Below are 16855 nucleotides of genomic sequence, written 5' to 3' on the forward strand. Positions count from 1 at the left end.
TTCATGAGACAAATCTCCACATTTAACACTACCCAGTTCTCAGCTATCTCTGATAGCCAGCAGCAGTATAAGGTCATTGAAACAGGGAAATATTTGAAGATAAATATACCGGGGTTGCATTACTCTAGAGCCAATACTACTAAACTATCCCTAAGTAATCGGGCCATTTTTTCAGGACATTATTGAAAAATTATTCAATTGTGGGGTAATTGACAAATTAGTAAATGTAAGTGCTTTGTAAGAATGATCTCTACCTTGCACTGTACATTCTCTGTATTAAGGTAAAAAACACCCCACTACTTATTCGCCCCATCCCTAAACACCCACCTGACTCCTCTCACTGATCCAGCATTGTCCCAGCTGTAGCACTGCTCTCCTCTCTTCCTGGTTTTATAGGAGACCCTGATGGCCGATTTTCATACTTTTGTAAGGAGGGGGTGGAGATGTGGCTTACTGGCACTGTGCATGTCTATGGACATACACAGCCTGGATTGGGAGTGGTGTGCACACGGGTGCCCTTATAAAACATGGCTTGCTAAGGAGGCGCTCAGAGGAGGAAGAAGCAGACCATGTTGGTGGGGGACTGCCAAAGAGAAGGTAAGGCCCACTCTGTGCAATCTCCTTGCACAGAGCAGATGAGTGTAACATCTTTTTTTATTTTAACACAAAAATACCTTTAGTATCCCTTTTTATGGTTTATTTACAAGGGCATTTGTTTATATAGAATCAATAGCTAAATCAGCTTGATGAAGTTTACACAGGTCAGGAGCAGGCACGACGTTAGTTCTACCCTTGAACAATTAAAGTGGGGTTTCACTTGCTGAAACTCTGAAAATGCTGCGCTAGAGTTGTGGGTGTGTATGTAAGCAATTAGTACCACATTCACTCCAATATTCAGAGGCATGCCCCCTCCCCCCAGTGAATATTTTGCTTACGGGGGGTCTTTCAGGCCAGATGATTGATACTGTTTAAATAGACACTGCAAGAACCAGAAAGCACATTGCAGATTGTATTCTGCATACTGTGACCCTACTATTCACACTAATTAGATGCAGCACATTCCACTATGCACCTCATTATACTTAGAACATTACAGCATACATCTCCAAAACACTCAGCCAACTTTACCATGCACTTGAGTACACTCACTGGATCATGTGCCCTGAATGCTACACTCGGCATTCTGCAACTTCACACACTACAGAATACATTCAACAGACCACAACATGCACACTGTTGCATTTCGCTCTTCATACTATGCACGAAATATACACAAAAATGGCCCACCATGGTCCTATAGTATGAATATGTACTCAAGTACATTGAAAATACAGTACTGTTTACCATATAGTGTGAGTGCTTTGAGGTACATGCTGGAATGTGTCAAGTGTTCACTTGGGCAAAGGAAAAACACAGTAAAAGCCAAGTGTACTACACCTTCTACCTGTGGTCCTTAGGACATACACATGGATGGCATATGCTAAACAACAACTATACCTTGGCTAAAAGATCATATTCAGAGATTAGTGGTTAATGATTCATACTCTGAATGGTCTAGGGTTGTTAGTGGTGTACCCCAAGGTTCAGTGTTGGGACCCTTACTGTTTAATATATTTATAAATGATATAGGGTCTGGTATTAAGAATATTATTTCAGTCTTTGCAGATGACACCAAGCTGTGCAGTGGAATAACGTCCTTACAGGATGTCTCCAACTTACAAGCCGACCTCAATGCACTGTTTAATTGGGCAACTATGTGGCAAATGAGGTTTAATGTTGATAAATGTAAGGTTATGCACTTGGGGGCTAAGAATATGCATGCATCATACATAATAGGGGGAGTACAATTGGGGGAATCAATGGTGGAGAAGGATCTGGGAGTTCTGGTAGATCATATGCTTAATAATGGCATGCAATGCCAAGCTGCGGTTTCTAAAGCGAGCAAAATCCTCTCTTGTATTAAGAGGTATAGACTCCAGAGAGAGAGATATCATATTACCCCCGGTACAAATCATTAGTAAGACCTCATCTGGAATATGCAGTTCAGTTTCAGGCACCAATTCACAAAAAGAACATTGGGGAACTGGAGAAAGGTACAGAGAAGAGTAACCAAACTGATAAGAGGCATGGAGGAGCTCAGCTATGAGGAAAGATTAAAGGAACTGAATTTATTCTCTCTTGAGAAGAGGAGATTAAAGGGGGATATGATCAACATGTATAAATACATCAGTGGTTCAAATAGTGAACTCGGGATAGAATTGTTCACCCTGAGGTCCTCACTGAGGACAAGGGGGCACTCTTTACATCTGGAAGAAAATAAATTTAGTCTACAAATATGGAAAGATTTCTTCACAGTGAGAGCTGTGAAAATGTGGAATAGACTCCCTCCAGAGTTGGTCTAACCAGCTCAGTGGATTGCTTTAAAAAAGGCCTGGGATCTTTCTTGGATACAGAGAATGTAACTGGATACTAACATTTATAGGTAAAGTTACAGGGTACAGGGAATATCCGACAGCTTCTTGGGGGTTCAGGAAGACATTTTTTTCCCCCGCAGGAGCAAATTGGATGCTTTGCTGGTAGTTTTCCTTCCTCTGGATCAACTGTGGGTATAGAATTATAACCTTTTTATTTATGGTTGAACTGGGTGGACTCTTGTCTTTTTTCAGCCAGACTAACTATGTAACCTGTAGTGTGGGGTATAAGGTTCTTTCTGAATACATTTCCCACACACAGTTAAAAAGAAAAGGCTACATTGAAAAAATCATTACAGCATTTACAGTTCTTTGTTCCAATAATAATTTTTTTTACAATACGGTTATTTAACCTGATAAATTTGGCAGCACCAAGTTTAGGTGTGCCTGCAGAAAAGGACACGGGAGATGGTAATGTGCAATAAATAATGGAGTGATAAGAGAATCAAACCACTCGAAGACCTGGGGGCCAGGTTGCTTGAATTAAATAAAGTAAGCTTGTTTGATTTTTGATATCCTAATACCTAGACTGGAAGCTCCAGAATGCAGTGATCTTTAGATGATAAACTGTATGAAATAGAAATTCATATACACAAGTGGTATCTAACTTAAAAGGGCCCAAGGGCCACATTTGTATCCACATGGCAGGAGAAGGGTCACATCTAGATCAATTAAACAACACCAAGCTACAGCCATGTATTATAATAGAACAAAAAAAATACCAAGAATAACCCCCTTTCAGAAAGCTCCATCCCCAGGGGCCCTTCCACTCACCTGCATACTGCTGCAGTATTCCCCCTTCATTTGTGTCACTGGGTAAAAAACATTCCCCAGTGTGTACAGTAATATCCACCCTTAGTAGGTGGCAATGAGTGCAATAATAACCCACTTAATTTGCTCTGAGTGGGTACAATAATACCCCCCTGTTCATTGGTGTCAGTGGATGTAATAATAAACCCTTTCACTAGTGTCAGTGGTGCAATAATAACCCTTCCTTCACTGGCGTCAGTGGGTGCAAAAATAAACCCTCCTCATTGGTGTCATTGGGTGCAACTATAATCCCCCTTTCATTGATGTCAATGGGTACAGTTGAAACCCTCTTCTTCAGTGGTGTCATAGGCAATAACAATAAACCTCCCTTCTTTAGTATTAGTAATAATAAAACTTTCCTTCACTGGTGTCAGTGACAGCAATAACATTTCCCCCACTTGTTAAATGGCATCAGTTACAGTGTCAGCAATAGTAAACCCTTCACCTCTCCTCATTTGGTATCGATGACAGTGGCAGCAATAGTAATCCTCCCCTTCACTAGTGTCAGTGGAAGCAATAATTACCCCCTCCCCTTTCACTGATGTCAGTGGCAACAACATTAACCCCCCCCCCACGTTGCTGGTGTCAGTGGTAGCAAAAATACCCTCCCCCCACCTACAATCTTAACTAATGGTAGTTGTTGTGTATGCAGTAATCCCCCCTCATTGCTTTCTGTGGGAACAATAATAACCCCATTATTAGCCCCAGCGGTTGCAATATTAACTCCCAGCATTGATAGTTAGGGGTTACTTACCTGATCACATGTGCCTACGCTATTTCATCACTCCTCTATTGGGTAGGAACTGTGTTTTGTTTTTTGGCCAGGATAAGAAGCTCCTGTGGGCCACCATTTGGACAGCCTTAATATATATTTTTTAACATATAGACTATATTGGCAAAAGTATTGGGACACCCCTCCAAATCATTAGATTCAGGTGTTCCAATCACCTCCATGGCCACAGGTGTATAAAATCAAGCACCTAGGCAAGTAGACTGCTTTTACAAACATTTGTGAAAGAATGGGTCAATCTCAGGAGCTCAGTGAATTCAAGCATGGTACCATGATAGACTGCCATCTGTGCAATAAGTCCATCCGTGAAATTTCCTTGCTATTAAATACTACACAATGTCAACTGTTAGTGGTATTATAACAAAGTGTAAGTAACTGGGAACAACAGCCATGTAAAATGACAGAATGGGGTTAGAGCATGCTGAAACGCACAGTGCGCAAAAGTCAGCAACTATCTGCAGAGTCAGAGTAGCACAACAACAGTGTGTAGAGAGCTGCATGGAATGGGTTTCCATGGCCGAGCAGTTGCATCCAAGCCTTACATCATCAAGTGTGATGCAAAGTGTTGGATGCAGTGATGTAAAGCATGCCGCCACTGGACTCTAGAGCAGTGGAGATGTGTTCTCTGGAGTGACCAATCACGCTTCTCTATCTGGCAATCCAAAGGACATTTCTGGGTTTGGCGGTTGCCAGGAGAACAGTACTTGCCTGACTGCATTGTTCCAACGTAAAGTTTGGTGGAGGGGGAATTACGGTGTTGGGTTGTTTTTCAGGGGTTGGGCTTGGCCCCTTAGTTCCAGTGAAGGGAACTCTTTAGGCATCAGTATACCAAGACATTTTGGACAATTTCATGCTCCCAACTTTGTGGGAAGAGTTTGGGGATGGCCCCTTCCTGTTCCAACATGACTGCGCTCCAGTGCACAAAGCATGATCCATAAAGTCCTGACCTCAACCCAATAGAACACCTTTGAGTTGAATTAGAGTGGAGACTGCAAGCCAGGCCTTCTCATCCTACATCAGTGTCTGACCTCACAAATGCGCTTCTGGAAAAATGGTCAAACATTCCAATAGACACACTACTAAACCTTGTGGACAGCCTTCCCAAAAGAGTTGAAGCTGTTATAGATGCAAAGGGTGGGGCCAACTCAATATTGAACCTTACGGACTAAGACTGGGATGCCATTAAAGTTCAAGTGTGTGTAAAGGCAGACGTCCCAATACTTTTGGCAATATAGTATAACTGAGGTGTGGACACTGAGTAAAAACTTTGTAACCTGGTCTAATTTTTAATGATCAATCTGTCAGTTTTTTTTATTTTAAGAATACATTTTTATTGAACGTTTTAATAAAGCAGGTACAAGTACATAAAAGAAAGACAATGTCAGGTACAAATATTCCATTGATAGAGTTCATATCAACACATGACCTTATCATACAGTATAGATATAACAAGCCAAATGTTTTGTACAGTCAATATAAGGCTATGCCGAATGCACATTTGATGGCACATTATCAACTGAATCAACTAAGAAAAGATAAAAAAAAAGGGGAAGAAAGAGCAGAAAAAAATAATAGAAAGGAAAAGGGAACTAAGAATCCAGATATGGGAATGACCACTGTTGTGTACTTCCTTTGAGCACCTCTCAATTATCACATTAATTATCACAGAAAGGAATGAAGTTTATAGGAGACAGGAAACTCAATCCAGGCAGACCAAAGTTTCACAAACTTAGGGTACCATTCCTGTAAGTGCACGGTAAGCTTTTCCATTCTCATTATATAACTAAGTTCAGTACCCTTTTCCCTGATATTAGAAACTGTTGGTGAATTCCAATGCCTAGGCATCAGGGCTCAACCTGCTGAGAGGAGGAAGCAAAGCAATCCCTTTTAGTCTAGATTCACACCTATGTGTTTTCTGTAGCATTTTGCAATAACGCACTGCAGTCCATTTAACAGGATTTCCTATGGGATAGGTTCACATCTCTGCATTTTTAACTGGTGCGGTTTTTATAAAGGGTTAAAGACTTTTTAAAATGCAAAATCTTGCATTTTTGGTTCTATAGACTTCAATGGAGACGTTGCAGAAAAGCTTGTAGTGCTTTTTTGATCCATTTGCGTTTTAATCTGCCCAACAAGTTGGAAAAAACCCCCACAAAATGCATCAAAAACATGTAAAAAACGCATATGCAAAAACACAAAACGCACCGCAAAAAGCACTGCAGAAACGGATTAAACACAAACTGCATAGGTGTAAACCTAGCCTTATGGCAGATACTGATAAGCCAGGTGTAGAAGAGAGGGTAAGGCCACTTCTGGTATTTCCTGATATCACCCCTGTGATCTGGTAGCCTAATTAAAAATGGTACTTCAATATGACCTGATGGAAGGGCAGAACTACCAGATGTGGAGCATATTACTGGAATACACTCCACAACAGCAATGGCAGTTAGAAAGTGATGGCAACATCCTATGTCATACAGCAGGCATCTATACCCTCTGGTTAATATTTCTCAGTTTATTTCTGTGGCTGGCTTAACCTCAACTTAAATGTTAGAAAGCAAGACTTTTCACAATCTTTAAAAAGAGGGTGACCCAGTTCCCTCTCCCAGTCCCTGAGGCAATAAGGGTAAAGGGGAAATGCATGAGAGAGTAGGATATTGAACATTTGAGATATCAAGTGGGAGACAAATAGATTCCAAAGCGGTTAAATTCTTATTTAAGGTTCTGCAAGTAGAAAAATGTGAATGGAGGTGTTTAATCCCAGTATGCAATTTGTGTATGTCACTCCAGGTGATTATGGAGTAAACTGTTTGGCCGTTTCAGTCTTCTGCAAGATGCCAACTTTACCCACCAGACGTACATAGGGAAACCACGATGAAGTAAAACAGCTGCACTTTTCCAAGACTTTATTAACTCACAAACCAGACAGCACATAATGGGGCACAGTTGTGGAAAACTTGACATGTTTTGTGCTGTATTAGCACCTAGTCATAATGTAATCATGGAAGTGTTTGAAGGTAATGAAGCCAGATTTAGAAGATAAATCTATTGTGAATTTAAGAATTGAAGAACTAATAGCCTGTCTAATTGGGAGAGAGGAAGACCACTGCAGAAAATGAGTAGAGTGAAGACCCGGGGGGGGGGGGGGGGATTCAAGGTTGCCCAATATCAAAGTTAACGGGCCAAAGATAAAGGATAAAAGTCCATACTTGGGAATCACTGAGTCCCATACCGCCAGGTGTGAAGCTACAAAGGGGAATAACAATCTGTCTGTTTTCAATATTGGTGGTGGGCACTGGGCAATAATAAATGTACATAATTGCACAGTAAGTCCCTGACTTACGAACATTTGAGTTGCAAACTTTCACAGATACAAACGGATCTCGCATTACGAACATTCGTAGACGCGAACAGATTGTGGTAGTAGCTCACATGTCTGCCGGACATTGTCACAGTTGTGCTGCTATGTGCTTACTGTACAGTGTGATAGTGTACTGTACAGAGCCTAGGATGTCCGGAAGCAAGAGGAAAAGCAGTGGTGATGTGGAGGGGACTGCTAAGAAGTGCAAAGCTAAACCCACTCAGCTTAATGCTTATTCAAGAAAAAGCTAATAGCCTGTTTGAAGACTTGAAGAAAAAACGGCATGAACAATGTACATCTTTTACTGCCAGCCATGGATGGCTTAACAGATTCAAGGCTAGAACCAACCTTCACTATGTAAAAGTAAGTGGTGAGGCTGCGAGTGCAGATACTATAGCTGCCCAAGAATGTCCAGCAACACTTAGAGAAATTATTGACGAAGGTACTTATTTACCCCCACAAGTTTTTAACGTCAATGAGAGAGGACTGTACTGGATGAGGATGCCAGAACAAAGTTACATCAGTAAAGAGCAAAAGTTGATGCCAGGATCCAAAGCAGCAAAGGACGGAGTAACTCTGTTGTTTGGTGGCAATGCTTCTGGTGATATGAAACTAAAGCCTCTCTTAGTTTACCATTCAGAGAACCCAAGAGCCCTCAAAAACATAGCCAAGAGCTCTCTACCTTTTGTGTGGAAGAGTAATTCCAAAGCCTGGGTTACACAGGCCATTTTCCAGGACTGGTTTTTCCACTACTTTATTCCAGAGATAGAGAAATATTGTTTGGAGAAAGATATCCCATTCAACATTCTTTTGCTGCTTGACAATGCACCAGGTCACCCCCAATTCATGGATGACTTTCGTCCAAACATCAAAGTAGTGCATTTGCCACCGAATACTATGGTGCTCATCCAACCTATGGATCAAGGAGTTATTGCGACTTTCAAGAAATATTATTTACATCACACTTTTCGTCATACAGTAGAGGCTATTGATGAAACAGGAACAACCTTGCAACAATTTTGGAAGGACTATAACATCTACAAGGACATAAAAAACATCAACTTTGCTTGACATGATGGTTCAGCTGTCACATGAATGGGGTTTGGAAGAACCTTTGTTCATGAAGTTCATGGACTTGAGAAGATGGGTAAGGAGCCCAAAGAGGTCTTCAACAACTTAGTGACCCTTAATACGAAGCTGGAGCTAGATCTGCAAGAGGACAACTTCATTGAGCTCCTTGCTGTGCAACATAAGGAGCTTACTAAAGAGGACCTGATGGAATTAGAGGCCCAGTGAAAAGATGAAGAGAGCCAAGAGGAAGAGATTCACAACACAGGAAATGGCAAGGGTATTCTCTTTACTGCTAGTTTTTCAGGTACAGGACCCCAACGTAGAACGATACACAGAGGTTGCAGCAGCTGTTCAGAATGCTATCCAGTGCTACAGAGTCATCTATGATGAGAAAAAAAGAGCTACTACTCAGACATCACTGGATAATTTTTTCCAGAGGGTAGACAGAGTTGAAGCTATCAAAAAACCTGTGTCATCAACATTAGGTGTGAGTGAAATTCCATCTTGCACTCCATCTCCTATTACTGATGATCCTAAAAGCTCTAACAACATCAGGTGTGGGCCAAATTCCATCTTGCCCTCCATCTCCTATTGCTGATGATCCTTCAGCTTCGTCAACATCACATGTGGGCCAAATTCCATCTTACCTTCCATCACCTATTGCTGATGATCCTTAAGCTCCAACAACATCAGTTGTGGGACAAATTTCATCTTGCCTTCCATCTCCTATTGCTGATGATCCTTCAGCTCTGTCAACATTTGGTGTAGACCCAATTCCATCTTGCCTTCCAGATCCTATTGCTGATGATCCTGCAGCTCCATCAACATCAGGTATGGGCCAAATTCCATCTTGCCCTCCAGCTACTATTGCTGATGATCCTTAAGCTTCAACAACATTAGGTGTGGGACAAATTCCATCTTGCCTTCCATCTCCTATTGCTGATGATACCTCAGCTTCATCAACATCAGGTGTGAGTGAAATTCCATCTTGCCCTCCATCTCCTATTGTTGATGATCCTTCAGCTCCATCAACATCAGGTATGGGCCAAATTCCATCTTGCCCTCTATCTCCTATTGCTGATGATCCTTAAGCTCCAACAACATCAGGTGTGGGCTAAATTCCATCTTGCCCTCCATTTCCTATTGTTGATGATTCTTCAGCTTCGTCAACATCAGGTGTGGGCCAAATTCCATCTTGCCCTCCATCTCCTATTGCTAATGATTCTTCAGTTTCGTCAACATCAGGTATAGGCCAAATTCCATCTTGCGTTCTATCTCCTATTACTGATGGTCCTTAAGCTCTAACAGCATCAGGTGTGTGCCAAATTCCATCTTGCCCTCCATCTCCTATTGCTGATGATCCTTCAGCTTCATCAACATCAGGTGTGGGCCAAATTTCATCTTGCCTTCCAGATCCTATTATGATCCTTCAACTTCGTCAACATTTGGTGTGGCCCAAATTCCATTTTGCCTTCCATCTCCTATTGCTAATGATCCTTAAGCTCCAACAACATCAGGTGTGGGACAAATTCCATCTTGCCTTCCATCTCCTATTGCTGATGATACCTCAGCTTCATCAACATCAGGTGTGAGTGAAATTCCATCTTGCCCTCCAGCTACTATTGCTGATGATCCTTAAGCTTCAACAACATTAGGTGTGGGACAAATTCCATCTTGCCTTCCATCTCCTATTGCTGATGATCCTTAAGCTCCAACAACATCAGGTGTGGGCTAAATTCCATCTTGCCCTCCATTTCCTATTGTTGATGATTCTTCAGCTTCGTCAACATCAGGTGTGGGCCAAATTCCATCTTGCCCTCCATCTCCTATTGCTAATGATTCTTCAGTTTCGTCAACATCAGGTATAGGCCAAATTCCATCTTGCGTTCTATCTCCTATTACTGATGGTCCTTAAGCTCTAACAGCATCAGGTGTGTGCCAAATTCCATCTTGCCCTCCATCTCCTATTGCTGATGATCCTTCAGCTTCATCAACATCAGGTGTGGGCCAAATTTCATCTTGCCTTCCAGATCCTATTATGATCCTTCAACTTCGTCAACATTTGGTGTGGCCCAAATTCCATTTTGCCTTCCATCTCCTATTGCTAATGATCCTTAAGCTCCAACAACATCAGGTGTGGGACAAATTCCATCTTGCCTTCCATCTCCTATTGCTGATGATCCTTCAGCTCTGTCAACATTTGGTGTGGGCTAAATTCCATCTTGCCTTCCATCTCCTATTGCTGATGATACTTCAACTCTGTCAACATCAGATGTGGGTCAAACTCCATCTTGCCCTCCATTTCCTATTGCTGATGATCCTTCAGCTCCACCATCTCCCACCTACCCTCCTCCCTCCAGTTAGTAACTCTCTTCCACTAAATGCCAGTTGTGGTACTGTACTGTACCACCATTTTAAGGTAACCGTAAAAGCAAAAATAGTTTATTTACAGTTGCACTGTACTGTACTGTACTAAACCACCATTTTAAGGTAACTGCTAAACTCAAATTAGTTTATTTACAGTTGTACTGTACCACCATTTTAAGGTACATTAACTGTAAAAGTAAAAAAAAGTTTATTTACAGTTGTACTGTACTGTACCACCATTTTAACCGCTTGCCGCCCTGCCACTGTGTTTATACGTGTGCAGGGCGGCAGTGGAGCGCAAAACCACGTTAAAAAACGGGTTCCGCGCTGCCGACACTTTCGCGGGCAGGGGGCGCGCGCGCGCGCGCCCGCCGACCCGCGGGTGATCCGATTCGATCCAGGAGGGATCAATCATTAGATTTCAGCCAGTGATTTCTGGCTGAAATCGGATGATCGGTCCCTGTCCTATCCTGTCCTGTGTTGATATTTACACAGGGCAGGATATGATGTCATTCTTCTCTGCCTGGACACATTCCGTTCCAGACAGAGAAGAAGAGACATTTAAACGTGAGTAAAACACTACACTAACAGTTAGAACACACTCTAGGACACATTTAACCCCCTGATTGCCCCCCCCAGTTAACCCTTCACTGCCCTGTCACCAGTGTACCTGATCAGTGAAGCTATTTTTATTGATCACTGTATCAGTGTCGCTGGCGACTTCCAATAGTGCTAGCGCCCCTCCCAGATAGCGCCAGTTTGCCCCCCAGTACACCAATAAAGCCATTTAACCCCTTAATTTCCCCCCCCACCCCCCCAGTTAACCCCTTAACTGCCCTGTCACCAGTGTCACTGATCAGTGAAGCGATTTTTACTGATCACTGTATCAGTGTCGCTGGCGACTTCCGATAGTGTTAGCGCCCCTCCCAGATAGCGCCAGATTGCCCACTAATACACCAGTAGTCCCGTCTAACCCCTTGATCGCCCCCCCCCCCCTGAGTTGACCCCTTCACTGCCCTCTCACCAGTGTCACTGATCAGTGAACCAATTTTTACTGATCACTGTATCAGTGTCGCTGGCGACTTCCGTTAGTGTTAGCGCCCCTCCCAGATAGCGCCAGATTGCCCGCTAATACACCAGTAGTCCCGTCTAACCCCTTGATTGCCCCCCCCCCCCTCCCCGAGTTGACCCCTTCACTGCCCTGTCACCAGTGTCACTGATCAGTGAACCAATTTTTACTGATCACTGTATCAGTGTCGCTGGCGACTTCCGTTAGTGTTAGCGCCCCTCCCAGATAGCACCAGATTGCCCGCTAATACACCAGTGATCCCGTCTAACCCCTTGATCGCCCCCCCCCCTCCCCCCTGAGTTGACCCCTTCACTGCCCTGTCACCAGTGTCACTGCTCAGTGAACCAATTTTTACTGATCACTGTATCAGTGTCGCTAGCGACTTCCAATAGTGTTAGCGCCCCTCCCAGATAGCACCAGTTTGCCCGCTAGTACACAGATAATCACATTTGACCCCTTGATTGCCAGGAACACGCTTACTTGCACGCTAAACCTTCATTGCTAGTATAGTGTCTGATTGGATCAATATCTTTGATCAGATCAGCGCTATACCAGCATTCACATTACTTTAGTATCCCCAAAAACGCAGTGTTAGCGGGATCAGCCCCAACACCTGCCAGCACCTGCGTTTAGCCCCTACGCCCCCCCCTTCTCCCCCGGCAAGTGCAGTGTCAGTAGATAACTGTCACTTGATACATATTACACACAAAACCGCAGTGTTCACAGAATCAGGCCTGATATCTGTTAGCACTTGTCGGTAAATTTTTTGTAGCGGTTCAAGCAGTCCCTGACAGCCAGGCGCTCTTTTTCCCGTGAGTCGCACTAGGTACCTGTAAATTTAGTGGCCAAAATGTCTAAGCAAAGGTACACTAGTGAAGAGGCCTATAGGATTCTGAGCATGTCAAGTGAGAGCGAAGGGGAAGACTCACTGGCAGAATCAGGCTCAGAATACGAACCTATAGACAGCAGCGGCACCCTGACAGCTAGCTCAGGCGACGAGGAAGTGGTCCCTGCTAAGGTCAGGCGTACCCGATCCCATTCACAGGTTGCTGAGGTGGTACAAATGCATGATGACTCTCATATGCAGCAGAGTGCCAGTACTAGTGCCGCAGTATCTTTTGGTGAACTGGCGAGCACCAGCGGCCTAGTACGTCCTGGTCGTAGGCATACCAGCACTGCAGTATCACTTGGTGACGTGGCGAGTCCCATAAGTGCAGTACAAGCTGGTGTGGTGGCGAGCACAAGTAGTGTCCCGCGGCCACCAAGAATTCGCAGACAGGCCCGTAGAGCCCCTAGTGTCCTTCCGGATGTGCTTGCAAATCCCGATTGGCAGCCCACAAATTCTGCAGCACCCGTACTTCCCCCATTCACTGCCCAACCCGGAATTCAGGTGGAAACAGCAAATTTAAATACTCCCCTTAATTTTTTTGAGCTGTTTTTCACAGAAGATCTTTATGCATTGATTGTGGATCAAAGCAATTTATATGCACGCCAATTTATCGCCGCCAACCCAAATTCAAACCTTGCCAGACCATTCGCATGGAAACCCATTACGGTTTCCGAATTTAAAGTTTTTTTGGGCCTAACCCTCAACATGGGCATTAATGATAAAAATCAATTGCGGTTGTATTGGTCCACCGACCCTCTTGTTCACATGCCCGTGTTCTCTGCTGCCATGGCCAGGCATAGATATGAGAGTATAATGCGTTTTATGCACTTCTACGACAACTCACTCAGTCGTCCTCGGGGTGACCCTGAATTTGACCGGCTCCACAAAATTCGGCCCCTCGTAAATCACTTTAACCAAAAATTTGCAGATGTGTATACTCCCCAGAAAAACATCTGCATCGATGAGTCCCTCATTCAATATTCTGGCCGCCTTGTAATCAAACAATATCTCCCCAGCAAGCGTGCCAGATATGGGATCAAGATGTATAAGACCTGTGAGAGGGCAACAGGCTATACATGTAAGTTTCGGATTTACGAGGGAAAAGATAGTTACTTGGAGCCCCCCGGATGCCCAGACTACATGGGGAGCAGTGGCAAGATAGTTTGGGACTTGGCGTCATCCTATTTCCACATGGGGTACCACTTATACGTGGACAATTTTTATTCAAGCGTGCCACTATTTAGACATTTGTTCAATTTGGGAATTTGCACATGTGGCACTGTGCGATCTAATCGCCGAGGCTTCCCCCAACGGCTTGTAAATACCCGTCTTAAAAAGGGGGAAAAAGCCTGCTTGAGAAATGAAGAATTGCTCGCAGTGAAGTGGAAGGACAAACGGGATGTTTACCTCCTGTCTTCCATTCATGCAGATACGACCGTCCAAATTACCACGGCAACTGGTGTTGTTGAGAAGCCCCTCTGTGTCCACGATTATAACCTTAACATGGGAGGGGTGGACTTCAATGACCAGATGATGCAGCCGTATTTAGTTTCCCGAAAATCCAAACGCTGGTACATAAAAGTGTCAGTTTATTTATTTCAATTGGCTCTATATAATGCTTTTGTTCTCTATAAAGCAACTGGACATAGTGGATCATACCTAAATTTCCAGTTAGAGAACATCAGGGCCCTTTTGTATCCAGAAGGTGCTGTGCCCCAAATCCCTCTCCCAGATGCAGTTAGCCGTCTGCATGAGAGACATTTTCTCGATACCATTCCTGGTACCCCAACCCAAAGAAGACCCCAAAAAAGATGTCGTGTCTGCAGCAAACGTGGAATTAGGCGTGACAGCCGCTATTGTTGTCCCTCCTGTCCTGGCCAACCTGGCCTCTGCATCAAGCCCTGCTTCCGCCTCTACCATACACTAGTGAACTATTAGTATAGGGTACAGCACGGCACAGATCAGGGCACATTTACACAGGGTCTCAAAAGATGTTCGGTAGTCAGGAAACTGGCTATCGCATTTGGAGAGACCCTACCAGCTGTTTAAATGTTTGAAGTTTGGAAAAAAAGTTAAAAAAAATAAAAAAAATAAATAAAAGTACAAATACCCCCCAAAAAAATAAAAAAATGTAAAAACCAAAAATAGTTATAGTTTTTTTTGTTGTTGTCATTTTTGTGATTGTTCGACTTTCACTGGTTTATTGTTGTTTTATTGTTAACCATTTCTGTTTGCAGGAATGCTTTCAGCTGCAGCGCTGACCTGTTTATTCTGACAGCAACAGGAACTTGCTCTCAGAATAGACATAAGTCAGCGTGAGCAGCGCTGTTGGATGAGATTTTTCATCCGCAGTTATAAAAAACAGAATATATGCCAAAGCATGGGGGCCTGGGGTGGCCTGTGGGTGGATGGCCCCTATGCTTCGGCATATATATTTTATATTTGTTGGCACATTTCATGTGTGCCCACCATTAGAAGTGGGTGGATTGAGGGAGGTTTCTAATGGTGGGCATACCACCACACACTTTTCCTTATAAAGTTGTTTTATTGAGTTTATGTTTTATTGTTAACCATTGTTGATTTTTTTGCAGGAACGTCAAACTGCAGCACTGACCTGTTTATTCTGACAGCAACAGGGTCTTGCTTTCAGAATAGACATAAGTAGGTGTGTGCAGTGCTGTCGGATGAGATTTTTCATCCGCAGTTAAAAAAAAGAGAATATATGCCAAAGCATGGGGGCCTGGGGTGGCCACTGGGTGGATGGCCCCTATGCTTCGGCATATATATTTTATATTTGTTGGCACATTTCATATGTGCCCACCATTAGAAGTGGGTGGATTGAGGGAGGTTTCTAATGGTGGGCATACCACCACACACTTTTCATTATAAAGTTGTTGAGTTTATGTTTTATTGTTAACCCTTGTTGATTTCTTTGCAGGAACGTCAAACTGCAGCACTGACCTGTTTATTCTGACAGCAACAGGGTCTTGCTTTCAGAATAGACATAAGTAGGTGTGTGCAGTGCTGTCGGATGAGATTTTTCATCCGCAGTTAAAAAAAAGAGAATATATGCCAAAGCATGGGGGCCTGGGGTGGCCACTGGGTGGATGGCCCCTATGCTTCGGCATATATATTTTATATTTGTTGGCACATTTCATATGTGCCCACCATTAGAAGTGGGTGGATTGAGGGAGGTTTCTAATGGTGGGCATACCACCACACACTTTTCATTATAAAGTTGTTGAGTTTATGTTTTATTGTTAACCCTTGTTGATTTCTTTGCAGGAACGTCAAACTGCAGCACTGACCTGTTTATTCTGACAGCAACAGGGTCTTGCTTTCAGAATAGACATAAGTAGGTGTGTGCAGTGCTGTCGGATGAGATTTTTCATCCGCAGTTAAAAAGAAGAAAATATATGCCAAAGCATGGGGGCCTGGGGTGGCCAGTGGGTGGATGGCCCCCATGCTTCGGCATATATATTTTATATTTGTTGGCACATTTCATATGTGCCCACCATTAGAAGTGGGTGGATTGAGGGAGGTTTCTAATGGTGGGCATACCACACACTTTTTCTGGCAGAGATTTCTTCTCTTTTTTTTCATTCAGCCCACAGGCTGCATAAAGAAAAAAAGAACATAGCATATACACCCAACAAGGACCAGTGACGTACTGGTACATCACTGGACTTTGAATGGTTATACCAGGGTGATGCCTGCAGCTGCAGGCATCATCCTGGTTTTATTTTTTTCAGCCGGAAATGGGCTTTCATGTAAAAGCATTCCTAGTGGTTAATTAGCTGCAGAATTGCCTTTACAAGCAGCGGTAGAAAATGGCCCCCCCTCCCCCTCCCTGAGATTTGCTTTCCAAAAAGGGGTCATTTGGGGGTGTTTGTTCTATCCTGGTATTTTAGCACCTCAAGAGATGTGATGGGCGGTCAGAAAGTAAAAGCTGTGTAAATTTCAAATTATCTATACCATAGTTTGTAGACGCTATAACTTTCACACAAAGCAATCAATATACACTTAT

This window comes from Staurois parvus, unplaced genomic scaffold (genome assembly GCF_062004578.1).
Source record: "Staurois parvus isolate SC_StPar_1 unplaced genomic scaffold, SC_StPar_1.0 ptg000928l, whole genome shotgun sequence".
In the NCBI taxonomy this organism is placed as follows: Eukaryota; Metazoa; Chordata; class Amphibia; order Anura; family Ranidae; genus Staurois; species Staurois parvus.